We start from the raw sequence: 20,691 nt of genomic DNA on the forward strand, positions 1-20,691 counted from the left end.
TCACTTTGTTATAAAGCAGAAACTAACACACCATTGTAAAGCAATTATACTCCAATAAAGATTTAGAAAAAAATATAAGAAAACAAAGAATACGGGAATGCATCTAAATCACATCTACAATGGACACTTAGGTTTATCTCGTATGTCTGAACCACAGTTACTCCTTTTTGACAGTCAAATGCATTCCCCTTCTTAATGCCAAAGCAGATGTACAATTCATATCCAAAAGACCACAAAACAGGCCATTTTGGGCAGTAAAATTTAAATTAAACCATGCATAAGCCAGAGTGACTTCCTCACACCTCAAAATGTGAAGAGTTTTTTTCCCTTTTGATTACAAGTCTTTCAATAGAAAGCATTGATGATCAAAATGTCAATCCCTCAGTGCCAGAATGATTCAGCTGTTTGGCCCACGTGTAGATCATGTCCCTCAGCGCTAGGCCTCCTTTATATTTGCCTAGTTAATCCACATTGGGGGAATACTGAGCAGGTATCGTGAACATGCTCAGAGGAATGTTAATGAGAAAATGCTTTATACAGGCCATACATTTTATTATTCATACCCAATTGTCACACAAGCATTGCACATGTGCTTTTAGCAGTAGACCTAAAGCAAACAGTGATACATCATGAGTAGTTACATTGTCATAACTTCACTAGGTAATTTTCCTTTCCTCTTAAACATCAGGGCAAAATGAAGCCAACACAGTAACTTTCATTAGTACACACTTCCATACAGAGGTGTCATTTATCCAATTGTTCCAAGTCCTAAGTAGCTTGAGGGGAAGGACTTCCCTGTGTCTGGAAAACACAGATCAAAGCCAGTAACAAAAAAAAACAAAAACATTATAACCATATTCACCAGTTCACTCAGTAACCAATCCTTCTGTTAACTTCTTATGAAGCCATCCGATTCTCCATTAAGATTTTTCATTTCTTACCCAGTGTGGCATTATGATATGACATTTATCAGAGACCTGTGCTTGCCAAAAGGTCCTTCACATAGATCTGCTTGAAGATGGAGCACTTTTGCAAAGTGTTAGAGCACAACAGTAACTATCTATGAATCACATAAAGACTTAAAAGGTCATGGTTAAACATTTGATCACAATGTAAATGACAAAACAAACCATTATTGCTTTTACATACAACATTTAGAAATAACTAGAATTATGACTGATAAAATTTTACCAGGACATACTAGCTTTTTAGGAATTCCATGTAATTTAACATACTAATCAAACATTTCTCTCTGAGATGGCTCAAGGGCCTTCGAAAGCAGCTCAAAGTTAGCTGGAGATCAAAAGAACTATTAGAATTGGCCAAACAACACTTATTCACTGAACAAAAGTAAAGAGATTTCGAACAAAAATACAGATCACAGACATAGGCAAAGGAACTCACAAGCTGTTCACAATCAAAAGCAGCATTCCAAGGAAACTTTGGAGGGAGAAACCAAATCCAGGCTTGCCCTAACCCATTTCCAACAAAATCCATCTTAGAAAATCCTGGTCATGCACAACTCTTTCCTCAGTGTTCCCTTTGCACAAATGTTCATCACCTTCTGTATCCATCTTATGTTGCCCCTTATTTTTGTCCGCAGTCAGACACAAGCAGCTCTACTACAAAGGGACTTTCTTTTCTCTTTATACCGTCAGCCTGTTACCTAGCTACTCAGTTTCTTTATTACGTAGCTTCATAAATGCTTGAACATATGGAACTTCTTTTGTCTTTCTCTTCCTGTGACAAAAGAACTCTAGCTGAATGTGGTATAGTCATTTAGGCTCCCACTCAAAGACCACCATTCCTCATTTCTCAACAATGTATCCATACATATGCCAGACAAATTACAATAGAATTTCATTCTTTTCTTAGTCTTAGGTTTACAACTATAGGTTGACCAGTCTGCCAGGATTTTGCCCATTGGCTATCACATGGAACTGAAGAAGAAGCACTTCTTATGCTTGAACCATAGAACACCCACACACGGACAAAAACAAAACAAAATCCTAAACACCAACGGAAGCCTCAAACCAAAGGAACCAGAAACCAAACTGAAACCAAAAACCAAACAGCACAAGACTCAAATCATCTTCCAAGTCTCAACTTAGCCTGTGACCTCTGTCCAAGGGGTGCACCTTCCAAATGAGATTTCCTGGAATGAAAAGTCACCCAAATGGGAACCAAGGTTCCCCCAAATGTACAGGGTTAAAAGGACCTCAGACTGCATGCCAGGGGAGTTACCACACGCTGGCTGAGGTGCTGAAACATCCCAAATGCTATTTTCCTGGTGCCCCAAAATAATCCCTTGGAGTAGGACATTCGGGGCAGCCCAGGCAGGAGGAAGAGAGAAACGTCCTCATGGTAAAGATGGCCTGGGCAGCTGCTAGGGTGGTCCCTCTTCCACCATCTATTCCTGCCCCAGAGTTCTAACTGCTGGGATGATTGGGACACAGCCTTTCCAGGCAAGGGTCCCAGGCGGTCTGGCCTCTAAAGGAATTCTCCAACCCTACACTCTCTCGAAAGAGGCTGGCGTGGAGAAAATCTCAGTGTCCGGTAGAGTCAGGGGACCCACAGGGGCCATCCCCAAGTCAGCCCCACACTGGGTACTAAATTTGTTGTCAAAAACTAGACCTCTGTGCACCAGTGCCAAATAGAATCTCAGAGACAGAGGTCTGCAAGAAGTAGAAAAGAATAGCTTTACTGCTTTGGCAGCCAAAGGGGGACACAGAAAACTCGTGCCCTCAAAAACCTTGTGTCCCAATGTGGGAGGATCTGGTGAGGAGTATTACAGCAATGGTTTAAGGACACAGTTGCTCCTAAGGATTAGTGGGTGTACAGGGCCTTAATTCCCTTTAATCTGGCCTCAGATGTTCTCTTGATGAGCTTCTCTGAAATAAAGAAGACTAAAATCTTCTATTTTGTGGGGGCTTTAAGTTGGTAAAGAGTCCAAAGATACTCATACCTGTATCCCTTGAGGCAAAACCAGGATCCTGCCCAAAGGCTGCACTATTGTTTCTTGATGGTTCCTCCATTGTCGCTGCTTGCCCTCCCTTCCCTGGTTAGCAACTGTTCCAATCTACCCTTTGGAACTCAGGGAAGGTCCTGGAGGCTCTAGCCTAAATAAGGCCCTGACACTACACCTAACTCAGACCCTGATACTCTCTCTAACCAAGGCCCTGACACTACTCCTAACTCAGTCCCTGACACTGTACCTAACAAAGGCTCTGATGCTAATCCTAAATCAGGCCGTGACACTGTGTCTAACTAAGGTCCTGCTGCCGTCAATATCTAAAGTCCTGACATTATCCTGAGCTAATATCCTCACCCAGGTCTTACTAAGGTCTTACAACTTTCCCAAAGTAAGCCCTTACGCTGTCCCTAAATGAGGGCCTGAGCGTGTCTTTAATGAAGACCCTAAAGCTAATCCTACAGAGTTCCTTACACTACTCCTACATCATGTCCTGACACTGTCCCTCACTCAGGCCCTAAATACAGCCCTCACTTAGGCCCTCTTGCCGTACCTCAGTTAGGCTCTGACGCAGTCTCTTTATCAAGCCCTGACACTGGTCTTGATTAAAGACCTGACACTAGTCCAGATTAAAGCCCTGACACTGGTCCTAACTAGGACCCTGATGCTCTCAATAACTAAGGTCTTCACGCTATCCCTAGCTCATTTCCTGATACTACCCCTGGCTTGGAAGCTGACGGTGTCCCGAGCTAATTTACTGCCTCTTATCCTCACTGATGACTTAACGCTCTCCCTAACTAAGGCCCAGAATAGTCCTAACTAAGGCCCTGACACTGTCTCTAACTACGGCCCGGAATCTTCACGAATATAGGCCCTGCTACCAGCGAAAACTAAAACCCGGAAACTATCCTGAGTTAATATCATGACCCATTTCTAACCAAGGTCCTTACAGTGTCCCTAAGAAAGCCCTTTTGCTCTCCCTAAGTCAGGCACTGACGCTGTCCCTACCTGCAGCCATGATTCTGGGTCTAAATAAGGCTCTGATACTCTCAGTGATTAAGGTCTTGACACTAACCCTAGGTCATTTCCTGACATGCTCCATAAACTTTACCCTTAACCTATCCCTACCAAATGTCTTGCCTCTTATGTTACATGAAACCCTTATTCTGTGCCTAACACAGACACTGAATTTAGGCCCAAGGCCATGACACTGTCACTAACAGAGGCCTAGATGCTCGTCCTAAATCTGGCCCAGAACTGTCCCTCACTAAAGCCCTAACACTATTCCTAACTCAGGCCCTGACACGGTACCTAAGAGAGGCCCAGATGCTAGTCCTAACGCAGGCCTTGACACTGTGTCTAACTAAGGCCCTGCTGCCGTCAATATCTAAAGTCCTGACATTAGACTGAACTAATATCCTGACCCATGTCTTACCAAGGTCCTGACACTGTCCCAAAGTAAGACCTGACGCTGTCCCTAAGTGAGGCCCTGACGCTGTCCCTAACTGAGACCCTGAGGCTGTCCCTAACAGACGCCCTCATAATAGCTTTAGCAAAGCCCCTGAGGATGATCCTACTGAGGCCCTTGTGCTGCTCCTAAGTCAGGCCCTGACACTATCCCTGGCAAAGGCCCTGACACTAGGCCTTACATAAGCCCTGTCGCTCTTCCGAAGTCGGGCTCTGACACTGTCCCTACCTGTAGCCTTGACACTGGTCTTAAATTAGGCCCTGATGCTCTAACTAATAAGGTCTTGGCACTATCCTTAGGTAATGTCCTGACACTATCCCTAGACCTTAACCTAAACTTGCCTTTAACTAAAGTCGAGCCTCTTATGCTAACTAAATCCCTGACGCTGTCCCTAACTAAGGCCCTGAAATTAGTCCCGAGGTGGTGACGCTGTCCCTAACTGAGGCCTGGAGGCTCATCCGAACTCAGGTCCTGACACTACACCTAACTCAGTCCGTGACAATGTACCTGACTAAGGCTCTGAGGCTCATCCTAAGTCAGGCCCTGACACTGTCTTAAGGCCCTGCGGCCATCAATATCTAAAGGCCTGACATTATCTTGAGTTAATATCTGACCCATGTCTTACCAAGGTCCTGACACCGTCTCTAAGAAAACCCTGTCGCTGTCCCTAAGTGAAGACCTGAGGCTGTGCCTAACTGAGGCCCTAAAGCTATGCCTAACTGAGGCCTTGACATTTTGACTAGCTCAGGCTCTGATCATGTCTTTAACAAAGACCCTATTGCTGATCCAACAAGGCCCTGATGCAGCTCCTACATCATGCCCTGACAGTGTCCCCAGCTAAGGGTCTGATGCAAGGCCTCACTCAGACCCTGATGCTCTCCCTAAGTCAGGCTGTGATGCTGTCCCTACCCGAAGCCCTGACACTGGTCCTAAATAAGGCCCTGATAGTGTCAGTAACTACGGTCTTGACACTATCCCTAAGTCATTTCCTGACACGATCACTAAACTTTACACTAACCCTGTCTCTCGCAACTGTCCTCCCTCTTATGCTAACTGAATACCTTATGTTGTGTCTAACTCAGGCCCTGAATTTAGTCCCAAGGCCGTGACACTCTCCCTAACTAAGGCCTAGATGGTCGTCCTAAATCCGGCCCTGACACTGTCCCTTACTAATTCCCTAACATTATTCCTAACTCAGGCCCTGACACGGTACTTAACAGAGGCACAGATGCTAGTTCTAAGGCAGGCCCTGACACTGTCTAACTAAGGCCCAGAATCTGTCCCTAATATAGACCCTGCTACCAGCAATAGCTAAAATCCGGACACTATCCTTAGCTAATATCCTGACCCATTCCTAACCAACGTCCTGACACTGGCCCTAAGAAAGCCCTGCCACTGGCCCTAAGTGAAGACCTGAGGGTGTGCCTAACTAAGGCCTTGAATCTAGGCCTAACTGAGGCCTTGACACGGTGACTAACTCAGAACCTGATCATGTCTTTAACTAAGACCCTATTGCTGACCCAACAAAGGCCCTGATGGAGCTCCTACATCATGCCCTGACAGTGCCCCCAGCTAAGGGCCTGACAGTAGGCCTCATTCAGGCCCTGTCACTCTCCCTATGTCAGGCTCTGATGCTATCCCAACCTGAAGCCCTGACACTGGTCATAAATAAGGCCCTGATAGTGTCAATAACTAAGGTCTTGACACTATCCCTAGGTCATTTCCTGACACGTTCCCTAAACTTTACCTTAACCCTGTCCCTCGCAACTGTCCTGCCTCTTAAGCTAACTGAAGCCCTCGTGCTTTGAATACCTCAGGCCCTGAATTTAATCCCAAGGCTGTGACACTGTCCCTAACTAAGGTCTAGATGCTCGTCCTAAATCCGGCCCTGACACAGTGCCTAACTAAGGCATTATTGGTTCTGATGTATCAGCTATGACATTTTTTTCCAATGGACTGCACACACTTACTAAAGTAAAATAAAAACATTATTTTTAATTGATATAAATAAATGAATAACTGCAAGAGATAGATTTAAGAGTGGATTTGGACCTGGCAGTTCTGGTGGCTCACTCTCTTGCAGTGTGGTCTGGTCTCTCTCCAATCCTTTGTCCTGTAAATGCCTTTGGGTGGCCCCGTTCACAGGAACAGTCTCTCTCACTGCATCCAGGGCTTCCAGAAACTGCAGGCGACACTCACTCAATGTCCATTTTAACAGAAAAGAAGAGGTTCAGTTAAGGTCAGGTACTGTGGTCACCCATCCAGGGCTTTGGCTGTCCTCCCTTGATGGCAGGAAGCTCTTCCACTAGCTAAAGTAGCAACTTTGCTGTTGGTGGTAAACTCAAGACTCTTGCTTTGGGCATCACATTCGAGGCTGGCCCGCATTGCCTGTGTACCTCAAAAGGCACCCAGACTTCATTTGTGTCCCAGGGAATTGGCAGCCCAAGAGTCACTCCTGCCCTCTGTCTATATTAATCACCCATCTCCACAGAACACATCTGCTCATTTTCCTGTCTCTGCTCTCTCCTTTACAGAGAACAGAAACCAAATGGTAGGTGGTAAGGAAACTGTTACTCAATGGAACAGGGTCTCATGGATTATTCTATACCGTGGAAGCCACAGTGGGCTGGCTTTCTAGAGAACACAGGCACTGGGTCCAGGATGCATATGGCTTCTGGAGACCATGCTGCCTCTATGGGAAAACAACAGTTGGGAGGCCACTTGCTCCCATACCTTTGATTTTTCATGAGCATGAATGTCAAAGGTTTGCAACAACCCGAAGGCCAAAGGATTGCAGGGCCATGGTCTGCTGTATGCTGAGGGTGGACAGGGCCACACTCAATGTCTGGAGGCTTATTTCCTCTCAGAAGGCTGGGAGGCTATGTGTGAGGAGGCCCTTTTCTCAATCATGTGGATGTAGGGAACTGAAACATCCCGAGGGGCCGTCTACGCTACCCAGGTAGCTGTTCAATTGCCCAGCAGCGAGGTCAGCTGAGTGATTGGCCACAGGGGCTTGACAGGGCCCAAGCAGGCCTGAGCTGGAGGACCACAGATGCCTGCCTGGGTGGTCAGCGGTCAAGGAATATTCTGAGGTTTTATTACCTACTACTTCCCACTCAAATGGGACGAAGGATGCAGCCAGTCCTGAAGGGCACCGCCAGCCCTCAAGAAGGCAGCATATGGGGGCTGGCAGCGCTACAGCCTTGCATGCATGCCAACACGTCCCACTGAGCACACTGCGTGTCAGAGCTGGGCTGGAACCTGGGTCTAGCCCCACACTCCCCATGTTGGCGGCGGGGACCTTCCCGACTTCTGAGGCATCCCACAACCACAGACTGAGGTTAAGGTGGAGCTGAAACAGTCAGCAACCAGAGCAGACATTTCTTTCAACTTTTTTTGAGTCCAGGATGCAGAGAGGAAGCAGAGGTTGAGCAGAAAACCAACCGTCCAGCTTCACCCCACGTCACTTGCACCAGGAGAGTCCTGTCCATCGTGGAGGCTCAGATAGACGAGAGAGCGGAAGTCGAAGCAGGCCCATTAGATAGTAAACACTAGGTGTGTAAAGTATGAATACTTTCTGGTTTTCTTTTTATTTACAGGAAAGTTCATTTTTCAATCATTAAGATATGCTATTAGTAAAATAAATAGATTAAAATTGTGTATACCTTTTCAATCGCCCCTCACTAAATGGGAATTCTGTAGAAGGTACACATCTTCTGAAATCTCTTCTTACAGGAGTCGCAGATTTAATTACTAAAAGCTGGCTGGAATCAACACAGGCGACTTTGCAGTTTTAGGATTGCCTGGGTCCGTGGCTTGCTGGGCTGCAGTTCCTACTTTCCAACTCTGTAAGATGCAGGTGGAGAAGCAACGGTGAGACCTGTCTCTCTATTAGCTGTTCAGCTAGGACTTTGAGGTACTTACCCTGTGCAGTATGTGGTAGCAGAAGCACGGATCACAGCAGGAACAGAGTACTTGGTCTCGGCCCTTAGATGACCCACAGTGGACATTAGATACTCAGCCAACAACCAGAAAAGAGAGTCCACACATCTTACCTCCCTTCTACGAACACGTGCCGCTCAGGAACACAGGACACAGAAACTGGGCAGATATAGAGTTTAAATGCAGAATCTCTGGGACTTCCCTGCTGGTCCAGAGGTGAAGACTCAGGGCTTCCACTGCAGGGGGGCAGGTTCAATCCTTGGTGGGGGAACTAAAATCCCACATGCTGCATGGCCCGGCCTAAATGAATAAATACACAAAAGCAGAATTTCTGTTCTCAAGGTGCTGGTTGATGGGGGAGGCAGAGAATAATTCCTGTGCCCCTCCCCAGAGTGGTAGTGCCAGAGCCAGCCACAGTCGAGGATCCCTATGGGGGATGCAGGGTGGGAGGGGCAGCCGCAGGAGGAGGAGAAGTGGTGAGGAAGGGAAGGTTCCCAGGGCTCCGGCCAGCGAGGCTGCCTCACAAGGCAGGCCTGGGAGACACTGTGTGGACAGGACCACAGGGCCCCTGAGGACGGGGGCTGAGCTGCTGGTGGGACCAACGGGGAGGCCCTGATAGAGGGTTGGGAGGCTCCAGGATTTAGAGCGAGCCCTGGACCCCTGTGAGGACGATGCAGGGGAGCGAGGCCCTGCAGAGAGCAGCAAGGAAAGGGTGCACACATCCAAGCAGACGCCAGAACAAGATCGCACCAGGGGACCATGTACAGGCAGTAGACGAGATTGGGTGACTGTTGGGCAGGTGCGGTGGGATGGCACCCACGCGGAGTGGGGGGGCACATCACGGGGAGCGTCTAGGAGCAGAAATCTGGGGAGAGAGGAGGGAGGGCAGATACGATGAGATTGGCTGTATAGGTCAAGCCATAGTGACAAGTGTCCAGACGGTCTGCCTGAGTGCAGAGCTGGCCTCCCACTCTCTCACTGTGCGCCCCAAGTAGGCTCAAGCCTCTTCTGTCAAGGCTGTCAGACTCCTGCCCCCCCAGCAGCTCATAAAAAGTGTAGCTAGTAGATCTCATTACAACCCCCAGGAACTGCACGATCATATGAGTTGCCACTGTGGGAACACAGGTGCTTCAGATCTATACTCCACACCAATTCCATTTACCAACTATAATTTCTGTCTGGAACTATTTTTCTTGGGGTGATTCCACTGTGTCTGTCTTCAACCTTTAATTGTACATAATAACTTTTAACCAGTCTGTAGTTAAAGACTAAAGAATGATTTTTCACTGGGAATTAGCCAGTGATTTAGGAAGTCCCTTGGGAATTTAAACATTGGTGGGTGTTCCTATCTGCAAGCAGTTCCTCTACAGGCCTAAACACCTTCTGCCACAGAGCAACGGCCACGTTACGTGGTTAGCTAAAGATATCAGGCAGAATCCGCTTTCACAGAACAACTTGCATCTGGAATGTCCCCCAAATCCCAGGCCCACCTTGCCCCAGGCCCTGTACCCCACCAAGACTGCAGGCACATGGAGAGAGAAAGCTTTGCCTGCCCGTCCTGTTCTAGGACAACAGTTCCAGGATCCATTCCTCTACCTATCAGCCAGCCAGGTGGCCCCAGAGGAAACTTACAACTATTGGAAAGGATAGACAGACAGAAAATGACAGTGTGGTGTGACAAGTGCTATGACATGGAACATTCAGGGGAACAACTAAGCCAACAGGAGGCCAAGGGGCTGTGGTGGGCAGGCCAGACCAGGGCGCGGGGTGGGGAGCCTCCTTGAGGAGAGACGCTGTTTCCTTGAAGAGCGACAGGTGTTTGTTTGGCCGGCAGTCACCAAACAAGAGAATAACCAGCAGGGGACGCTGAGGGGAAAAACAGGCACCATGAAAAAGCAACTGCTGCCACAGCTAAGGAAATCAAATCTCCAAAAAAAGAGTGCAGTGTGCTGCCCTACACGCGACATACACAGAGTGACACTGAAGGGCTACGTGCCTGGATGTTGCTTAGAAGGCCCAGGGGGTCCTGGGGGTACTCAGTGTTCCTGCCGTGAATAGGGTGCTGACGCGAGGCTCCTAGGTGTCCTGAAAAGCGTACTGCCTTTAAGATAATGCAGAGCTGTGGCTACGGCCCCATGGAAACTGCTGCACACCTCTGCTTTTGCACGGCAATTCAGGGCCTTACCTCGAGACAAGTGCTCATGCTCAGTGTCCCGTTAGCGACACAGCATGGTAGGATGGTGAATTTCTCCTCGAGCAGAGTGACTACAGGTACGAGGTCCTAGAAAAATTGTAAGCGGAATGTTTGCCCACGGCAGGTCAGACGACGGCCATAACGAAGACTTCCATGGCACGGCGGACAGGCCAGAAATGTGGTCCTGAGGTTGTTCGAGGAATCTGGAAATGCAAATCTACTTAAGGAACGTGCAGTCTGTGGCCCATCACTCGGCCTACATGGAGGGCCTCCGAGGGACCAATCTATGGGCCTCGATGTTCCTCAGAAGGCCCACAGGGGTCTGGAGGTACTCAGTGATCCTGGAGGGAATTGACGCACACCCAAGGGGCCTAGGAGTCCTGAAAAGGGTACTTCCTTTAAAATGCAGAACACCTACTAAGACCTCATGGAAAAAGCTGCATGCCTCCCTTTCCCTACGGATACTCAGGGCATTTTCTCGAAGCAAGGGCTCACGTTGAGTTTCCCTTTAGCAATAAGCATGGCAGACTGAGCTTCACCCCGGCCATGGAAGCACCTGGTTTAGAGAGAGGAAACTCATTTTCTTCCCAGAGCCAGGCCTACAGTGGCTAGAGACCTGTCAACAGCAGTGAATTTCAGGCTGCTTCAAGGCAGCATGAATGGAGCTTTCAAAATGGGAAAGCAAGTCTAGTTCCATCAGGCACCATTTCCATGAGCACTCGCAGCATACGTCCCTGTAGTTTCTAACAAGTCAAAAGAGACACAGGTTACCCAGTGGTTACTTCCATAATCAACTCCTGAAAGCAGGATGTACTGCATCTACTGAACTCCCCCAACCAAGATATGCCTTAGCTAGGCCTCTGGGCCTGTGGTTCTTCAAATACCTGCAGTATTACATGAAGAACTGGGCTATAGTGGCAGTCGGAAAGCATGCCGACTTTATCCTTGAAACAGGGTGAATTCAGGTAGGAGGTCCTAGATGGAACGTGAAACCAAGTGTTTTTCTAAGTCCAGCTCAGACTAGGGCAATGAGTCAGAATTACATGGCATGTTGGACATGCTAGAATGGTTTACCTGAACCTGTGGGAGACTGGGGAAATCAAGCTGTCCCAAAAAAGAGTGTAGTGTGTTGCCCTACACTCAGCATTAACAGAGTGACTCCGAAGGACTACGAGCCTGGAAGTTGCTTAGCGGGCCCGGGGGAGTTGAGGGTGCTCACTGTTCCTGCCGGGAACAGGGTGCCCACGCGAGGCTGCTAGCTGTCCTGAAAAGCGTACTGCCGTTAAGATAATGCAGAGCAGCAACATTGGCCTCAGGAAACTGCTACACGCCTCGGCTTCTGCACGGACATTCAGGGCCTTACCTTGAGGCAAGCGCTCATGCAGAGTGTCCCGTTAGCGACACAGCATGGTAGGATGCTGAATTTCTCCTCGAGCAGAGTGACTTCAACTACGAGGTCCTAGAAGAATTGTAAACAGAATATTTTCCCATGGCAGCTCGAACAACGACCATGACGAAGACTTCCATGGAATGTCGAACTGGCCAGAAATGTGGTCTGAGGCTGTTCGAGGGCTCTGGAAATGAAGCTGTCCTTCACGAACAAGCAGTGTGTTGCCCATCACTCGGCATACACAGAGGGCCTCCGAGGGGGAGACATACGGGCCTAGACATTGCACAACAAGCCCACAGGGGTCTGCAGGTACGCAGTGATCCTGGAGGGATATGATGCACACGCAAGGGACCTAGGAGTCCTCAAATGTGTACTTCCTTTAAACTGCAGCAAAACAGCGACTAACACTTCATGGAAACAGCTGCACGCGTCCTTTCTGTATGGATACTCAGGGCCTGTCATCGAGGCAACTACTCACGTTGAGTTTCCCCTTACCTGTAGAGCATTGTAGGCTGAGCTCAACACCGGCCATGGAAGCACGTCGTTTAGATAGAGGAAACTCATTTTCTGCCCAGAGCCAGACCTACAGTGGCTAGAGGCCTGTAAACAGAAATGAATTTCAGGCAGCTTCAGGGCAGCATGCATGGACCTTTCAAAATGGGAAAGCAAGGCTACTTCCATTAGGCATCCATTTCCATGGGCACACGCACCATACATCCCTGTGGATTCTAACAAGTCAAAAGAGACAGAGGTTACCCAGTTGTTCCTTCCCTGAATCAACTCCTCGAAGCAGGGTGTTCTGCATCTACCAAAATGCCTCAACCAAGGTATGCCCTAGCTAGGCCTCGGGCCTGAGGCTCTTCAAAACCCTGCAGTGTTACATGAAGAACCGGGCTTTATTGGCAGTCGGAAAGCAAGCCAACTTTCTCCTGGAGGCAGGGTGACTTCAGGCAGGAGGTCCTAGATGGAATGCGAAGCCGAGGGGTTTTCTCAGCGCAGCTCAGACTAGGGCAATGGGTCAGACTTACCAGGCATGTTGGACATCCTAGAAGGGTCTTCGTGAACCTGTGGGAGCGCTGGGGATTTCAAGCTGTCCCATGAAGGAGGGCAGTGTGTTGCCCTATCCTCGGCATACACAGAATGGCTCTGACGGGTTACGGGCCTGGCAGGTGCTTAGCAGGCCCAGGGGGTCCTGGGGGTACTCACTCTTCTTGCCGGTAATAGGGTGCCCAAGCGAGGCTCCTAGGTGTCCTGAAAAGCGTACTGCCTTCAAGATAATGCAGAGCAGCGGCTATGGCCTCATGGAAACTGCTGCGCGCCTCCGCTTCCGCACGGCAATTCGGGCCTTACGTTGAGGCAAGTGCTCATGCTGAGTGTCCTGTTAGCGACACAGCACGGTAGGATGTTGAATTTCTCCTCGAGAAGAGTGACTTCAGGTACGAGATCCTAGAAGATCTGTAAGCAGAGTGTTTTCCCTAGGCAGCTCAGACGACGGTCATGACGAAGACTTCCAAGCACGTCGGGCTGTCCAGAAATGGGGTCCTGAGGCAGTTCGAGAATTCTGGAAATGTAGCTCTCCTTAAGGAACCTTCACTGTGTTGCCCATCAGTCTGCATACACAGAGGGCCTAAGAGGAACCGACCTATGGGCCTCGATGTTGCTCAGCAGGCCCACAGGGGTCTGGAGGTACTCAGTGATCCTGGAGGGTAATGATGCACACCAGAGGGGCCTAGGTGTCCTGAAAAGGGTACTTCCTTTAAACTACAGCAGAACAGCGACTAAGACCTCATGGAAACAGCTGCACGCCTCCCTTTCTGTACGGATACTCAGGGCCTTTCCTCGAGGCAAGTACTCACATTGAGTTTCCTTCCCTTTAGCTCTAGAGCATGGCAGGCTGAGCCCCACCCAAGCCATGGAAGCACCTGGTTTAGATAGAGGAAACTCATTTTCTTCCCAAAAGCAGGCGTACAGTGGCTAGAGGCCTGTCAACAGCAGTGAATTTCACGTAGCTTTAAGGCAGCATGAATGGAGCTTTCAAAATGGGAAAGCAAGGCTAGTTGCATCAGGCCCCCATTTCCATGGGCACACGCAGCACACATCCCTGTGGGTTTCTAACAAGTCAAAATGGTTACTGGTGAGCCAGTGGTGCCTTCCCTGAATCAACTCCTCGAAGCAGGGTATTCTGCATCTAGCAAACTGCCTCAATCAAGGTACGCCGTAGCTAGGGCTCGGGCCTGTGGCTCTTCAAAAGCCTTCAGTGTTACACGAAGAACTGGGCTTTAGTGGAAGTCGCAATGCAAGTCGACTTTCTCCTGGTGGCCGGGTGACTTCAGGCAGGAGGTCCTAGTTGGAATTTGAAGCCGAGGGGTTTTCTCACTGCAGCTAAGACTAGGGCAATGAGTCAGACTTACCACGCATGGTGCACGTGATTAAAGGGTGTTCTTGAAACTTTGGGAATGCAGGGGATTGCAAGATGTCCCATGAAGAAGCGCAGTGTGTTGCGCTACACTCGGCATAAACAGACAGGCTCCGAAGGGATACGCGCCAGGACGTTCCTTAGCAGGCCCGGGGGCGCGGGGGGGGGGCTGGGGTACTCAGGGATCCTGCCGGGAATTCGGTGCCCACGCGAAGCTCGTAGGTGTCCTGTAAAGCCGTTAAGATAACGGAGAGCGGCGGCTACGGCCTACTGGAAACTTCTGCACGCCTCCGCTTCTGCACGGCCTTACCTTGAAGCAAGTGATCACGCTGAGTGTCCCATTTGCGAAACAGCATGGTAGGACGGTGAATTTTTCCTTGAGCAGAGTGACTTCAGGTACAAGCTCCTCGAAGAATTGTAAGCAGAACGTTTTCCCATGGCAGCACAGACGACAGTCATGACGTAGACTTCCATGGCACGTTGGACTGGCCAGCAATGTGGTCCTGAGGCAGTTCGAGAATTCTGGAAATGTAGCTCTCCTTAAGGAACATTCAGTGTGTTGCCGAACACTCGGCATACACAGAGTGGCTCAGATGGGTTACGGCCCTTGCAGTTTCTTAGCATGCCCAGGGGGTCCTGGGGGTACACACTGTTCCTGCCGGGAATAGGGTGCCCACGCGAAGCTCCTAGGTGCCCTGAAAAGCGTACTGCCGTTAAGATATTGCAGAGCAGTGGCTACGGCCTCATGGAAACTGCTGCACACCTCTGCTTTTGCACGGCAATTCAGGGCCTTACCTCGAGACAAGTGCTCATGCTCAGTGTCCCGTTAGCGACACAGCATGGTTGGATGTTGAATTTCTCCTCGAGCAGAGTGACTACAGGTACGAGGTCCTCCAGGAATTGTAAGCGGAATGTTTGCCCATGGCAGGTCAGACGACGGCCATAACGAAGACTTCCATGGCACGGCGGACAGGCCAGAAATGTCGTCCTGAGGATGTTCGAGGGATCTGGAAATGCAACTATACTTAAGGAACGTGCAGTGTGTGGCCCAGCACTCGCCCTACACAGAGGGCCTCCGAGGGACCGACCTATGGGCCTCGATGTTGCTCAGAAGTCCCACAGGGGTCTGGAGGTACTCAGTGATCCTGGAGGGAATTGACGCACACCCGAGGGGCTTAAGAGTCCTGAAAAGGGCACTTCCCTTAAAATGCGCAGAACAGCTACTAAGACCTCATGGAAACAGCTGCACGCCTCCCTTTCTGTACGGATAGTCTGGGCATGTTCTCGAAGCAAGTGCTCACGCTGAGTTTCCCTTTAGCTCTAGTGCATGGCAGGCTGAGCCCCAACCAGGCCATGGAAGCACCTGGTTTAGCTACAGGAAACTCATTTTCTTCCCGGAGCCAGGCCTACAGTGGCTAGAGGCCTGTAAACAGAAATGAATTTCAGGGAGCTTCAAGGCAGCATGCATGGAGCTTTCAAAATGGGAAAGCAAGGCTACTTCCATTAGGCATCCATTTCCATGGGCACACGCACCATACATCCCTGTGGATTCTAACAAGTCAAAAGAGACAGAGGTTACCCAGTTGTCCCTTCCCTGACTCAACTCCTCGAAGCAGGGCGTTCTGCATCTAGCAAAATGCCTCAACCAAGGTATGCCCTAGCTAGGCCTCGGGCCTGAGGCTCTTCAAAAGCCTGCAGTGTTACATGAAGAACCGGGCTTTATTGGCAGTCGGAAAGCAAGCCGACTTTCTCCTAGTGGCAGGGTGACTTCAGGCAGGAGGTCCTAGATGGAATGCGAAGCCGAGGGGTTTTCTCAGCGCAGCTCAGACTAGGGCAATGAGTCAGACTTATCAGGCATGCTGCACGTGCTTAAAGGGTGTTCTTGAAACTTTGGGAGTGCAGGGGATTGCAAGATGTCCCATGACGAAGTGCGGTGTGTTGCGCTACACTTGGCATAAACAGACAGGCTCCGAAGGGATATGCGCCAGGACGTTCCTTAGCAGGCCCAGGGGGGCCTGGGGTACTCAGGGAACCTGCTGGGAATTCGGTACCCACGCGGAGGTCCTAGGTGTCCTGAAAAGCCGTTCAGATAACGGAGAGCAGCGGCTACGGCCTCATGGAAACTTCTGCAGGCCTCTGCTTCCGCACGGCCATTCAGGGCCTTACCTTGAGGCAAGTGATCACGCTGAGTGTCCCGTTAGCGACACAGCTAGGATGGTGAATTTTTCCTTGAGCAGAGAGACTTCAGGTACAAGTTCCTCGAAGAATTGTTAAGCAGAACGTTTTCCCATGGCAGCACAGACGACGATCATGACGTAGACTTCCACGGCACGTTGGACTGGCCAGCAATGTGGTCCTGAGGCAGTTCGAGAATTCTGGAAATGTAGCTCTCCTTAAGGAACATTCAGTGTGTTGCCGAACACTCGGCATACACAGAGGACCTCCGAGGCACCAACTTATGAGCCTCGATGTTGCTCAGCAGGGCGACAGGTGTTTGGAGTTACTCAGGGATCCTGGAAGGAAATGGTGCACACACGAGGGGCCTAGGACTCCTGAAAGGGGTACTTCCATTAAAGTACAGCAGAAAAGTGACTAAGAGCTCATGGAAATAGCTGCATGCCTCCCTTTCTGTACGGATACTCAGGGCCTGTCCTCGACGCAACTACTCACGTTCAGTTTCCCTTGACCTCTAGAGCATGGCAGGCTGAGCTCCACCTCGGCCATGGAAGCACCTGGTTTAGATAGAGGAAACTCATTTTCTTCCCTGAGCCAGGCCTACAGTGGCTAGAGGCCTGTCAATAGCAGTGAATTTCAGGTAGCTTCAAGACAGCATGCATGGAGCTTTCAAAATGGGAATGCAAGGATAGTTACATCAGGTCCCTATTACCAAGGGCACATGCAGCATACATCCCTTTAATTTCTAAGAAGTCAAAAGAGACACATGTTTCCACTGGTTAGTTCCCTGAATCAACTCTTCGAAACAGGGTGTTGTGCATTTAGCAAACTGCCTCAACCAAGGTATGCCCTAGCTAGGCCTCGGGCCTGTGGCTCTTCAAAAGCATGCAGCATTACACGAAGAACTGGGCTTTAGTGGCAGTCGGAATGCAAGCCGACTTTCTCCTGGTGGTAGGGTGACTTCAGGCAGGTGGTCCTAGGTGGAACTGGAAACTGAGGGTTTCTCTCAGTTTAGCTCAGACTAGGGCATTCTGTCAGAGTTAGCTGGCATGTTGGCGGTTGTAGAAGGGTGTTCGTGAATCTGTGGGAGTGCTGGGGATTTCAAGCTGTCCCGTGAAGGAGTGCACTGTGTTGCCCTATACTCGGCATACACAGAGTAGCTCGGGAGGGCTACGGGCCTGCCAGTTGCTTAGCAGGCCCACGGGGTCCTGGGAGTACTCACCGTTCCTGCCGGGAATAGGGTGCCTACGAGAGCCTCCTAGGTGTCCTGAAAAGCGTACTGCCATTAAGATAATGCAGAGCAGCGGCTACAGCCTCATGGAAACTGCTGCATGCCTCTGCTACTTCAGGAAAATTCAGGGCCTTACCCTGAGGCAAGTTCTCATGCTGAGTGTCCCATTAGCGACACAGCATGGTAGGATGCTGAATTTCTCCTCGAGTAGAGTGACTTCAGGTACGAGATCCTCGAAGAATTCTAAGCAGACTGTTTTCCCACGGCAATTCATACGATGTCCATGACGAAGAATTCCATGGCATGTCGGACTGGCCAGAAATGTGGTCCTCAGGCTGTTCGAGGGCTGTGGAAATGTAGCTCTCCTTAACGAACATGCAGTGTGCTGCCAATCACTGGGCATACATAGAGGGCCTCCGAGGGACCGACCTATGGGTGTTGATGTTGCTCAGCAGGCCCACAGGGGCCTGGAGGTACTCAGTGATCCTGGAGGGAAATGATGCACACCCGAGGGGCCTAGAAGTCCTTAAAAGGGGACTTCCTTTAAACTACTGCAGAACATCGAGTAAGACCTCATAGAAGCCGCCAAATGGCTCCCTCTCTGTATGGTACTCAGGGCCTTTCCTCGAGGCAACTACTCACATTCAGTTTCCCTTTATCTCTAAGCATGGCAGGCTGAGCTCCACCCTGGCCATGGAAGGACTTGGTTTAGATAGGGGAAACTCATTTTCTTCCGAGAGTCAGGCCTACATTGGCTAGGGGCCTGTCAACAGCAGTGAATTTAAATTACCTTCAAGGCAGCATGAACGGAGCTTTCAAATTGGGAAAGCAAGGCTAGTTTGATCAGGCCCCCATTTCCAACGGCACAGGCAGCATACATCCCTGTGGTTTCTAACAAGTCAGAAGAGACTCAGGTTACCCAGTGGTTTCTTACCTGAATCGACTCCTCGAAGCAGGGTGTTCTTCAGAGCAAACTGCTTCAACCAAGGTAGACCCTGGCTAGGGCTCCGGGCCAGTGGCTCTTGAAAAGCCTGCAGTGTTTCACAAAGAACTGGTTTAAGTGGCAGTCAGAACGCAATCTGACTTTCTCCTGGAGGCAGGGTGACTTCAGGCAGGAGGTCCTAGATGGAATGCGAAGCCGAGGGTTTTTCTCAGTGCAGTTCAGATTAGGGCAATGAGTCAGACTTCCCCGGCACGTTGGACGTGCTAGAACGGGTTTCGAGAACCTGTGGGAGGATTTGGTAAAGCAAGCTGTCCCAAAAAACAGTGCAGTGTGTTGCCCTACACGCGGCATACACAGAGTGACTCCGAAGGGCTATGGGCCTGGATGTTGCTTAGCAACTAGGACCCTATTGCTGATCCAACAAAGGCACTGATTCTGCTCCGACATCATGCCCTGACAGTGTCCCCAGCTAAGGGTCTGACGCTAGGCCTCACTCAGACCCTGTTGCTCTCCCTAAGGCAGGCACTGATGCTGTCCCTACCTGACATCCTGACACTGGTCGTAAATAAGGCCCTAATACTGTCAGTAACTAAGGTCTTGACACTATCCCTAGGTCATTTCCTGACACGATCCCTAAACTGTACCCTAAACATGTCCCTCACAACTGTCCTGCCTCTTAAACTAACTGAAGACCTTATGCTGTGGCTAACTCAGGCCCTGAATTTAATCGCAAGGCCGTGACACTGTCCCTAAATACGGTCTAGATGCTCATTCTAAATCCGGCCCTGACACAGTGCCTAACTAAGGCATTATTGGTTCTGATGTATCAGCTATGACATTTTTTTCCAATGGACTGCACACACTTACTAAAGTAAAATAAAAACATTATTTTTAATTGATATAAATAAATGAATAACTGCAAGAGATAGATTTAAGAGTGGATTTGGACCTGGCAGTTCTGGTGGCTCACTCTCTTGCAGTGTGGTCTGGTCTCTCTCCAATCCTTTGTCCTGTAAATGCCTTTGGGTGGCCCCATTCACAGGAACAGTCTCTCTCACTGCATCCAGGGCTTCCAGAAACTGCAGGTGACGCTCACTCAATGTCCATTTTAACAGAAAAGAAGAGGTTCAGTTAAGGTCAGGTACTGTGGTCACCCATCCAGGGCTTTGGCTGTCCTCCCTTGATGGCAGGAAGCTCTTCCACTAGCTAAAGTAGCAACTTTGCTGTTGGTGGTAAACTCAAGATTCTTGCTTTGGGCATCACATTCGAGGCTGGCCCGCATTGCCTGTGTACCTCAAAAGGCACCCAGACTTCATTTGTGTCCCTGGGAGGTGGGAGCCCAGGAGTCACACCTGCCCTCTGTCTATATTAATCACCCATCTCCACAGAACACATCTGCTCATTTTCCTGTCTCTGCTCTCTCCTTTACAGAGAACAGAAACCAAATGGTAGGTGGCTGTTACTCAATGGAGTAGTGTCTCAAGGATTATTCTCTACCGTGGAAGCCAGAGTAGGCTGGCTTTCCGGAGGGCACAGGCACTGGGTCCAGGATGCACATGGCTCCTGGAGACCACGCTGCCTCTGTGGGAAAACAACAGTTGGGAGGCCACTTGCTCCCATACGTTTGATTTTTCATGAGCATGAATGTCAAAGGTTTGCAACAACCCGAAGGCCAAAGGATTGCAGGGCCATGGTCTGCTGTATGCTGAGGGTGGACAGGGCCACACTCAATGTCTGGAGGCTTATTTCCTCTCAGAAGGCTGGGAGGCTATGAGGGAGGAGGCCATTTTCTCAATCACATGGATGTAGGGAACTGAAACATCCCGAGGGGCCATCTATGCTGCCCAGGTAGCTGTTCAATTGCCCAGCAGCAAGGTCAGCTCAGTGATTGGCCATAGGGACTTGACAGGGCCCAAGCAGGCCTGAGCTGGAGGACCACAGATGCCCGCCTGGGTGGTCAG

The 20,691-nt window shown here is 49.8% G+C and overlaps 2 long non-coding RNA genes across 2 annotated transcripts in view; both read right to left on the minus strand.

The window, feature by feature from the left end:
- The window catches only part of LOC132595324 (uncharacterized), a 39,024-nt gene extending 24,713 nt beyond the window's left edge, over nt 1-14,311 (minus strand). Inside the window, exons 1-5 of the long non-coding RNA XR_009561475.1 lie at nt 12,994-14,311; nt 12,461-12,565; nt 11,939-12,034; nt 10,567-10,778; nt 6,492-8,681 (exon numbers count right to left, since the gene is read on the minus strand). This is a non-coding gene — a long non-coding RNA (uncharacterized lncRNA). The remainder of the gene's footprint in view (nt 1-6,491; nt 8,682-10,566; nt 10,779-11,938; nt 12,035-12,460; nt 12,566-12,993) is intronic.
- Nucleotides 14,312-14,471: 160 nt separating this feature from the next.
- On the minus strand, nt 14,472-20,106 carry LOC132595320 (uncharacterized). Its single transcript, XR_009561469.1, has 6 exons — nt 19,680-20,106; nt 18,722-19,013; nt 17,924-18,133; nt 17,779-17,823; nt 17,052-17,113; nt 14,472-16,894 (listed from the first exon to the last, which is right to left on the minus strand). It is a non-coding gene; the product is annotated as an uncharacterized lncRNA (long non-coding RNA).
- Nucleotides 20,107-20,691: the final 585 nt, after the last annotated feature.

The sequence above is a fragment of the Globicephala melas genome, unplaced genomic scaffold (genome assembly GCF_963455315.2).
Source record: "Globicephala melas unplaced genomic scaffold, mGloMel1.2 SCAFFOLD_75, whole genome shotgun sequence".
NCBI classification, from domain to species: Eukaryota; Metazoa; Chordata; class Mammalia; order Artiodactyla; family Delphinidae; genus Globicephala; species Globicephala melas.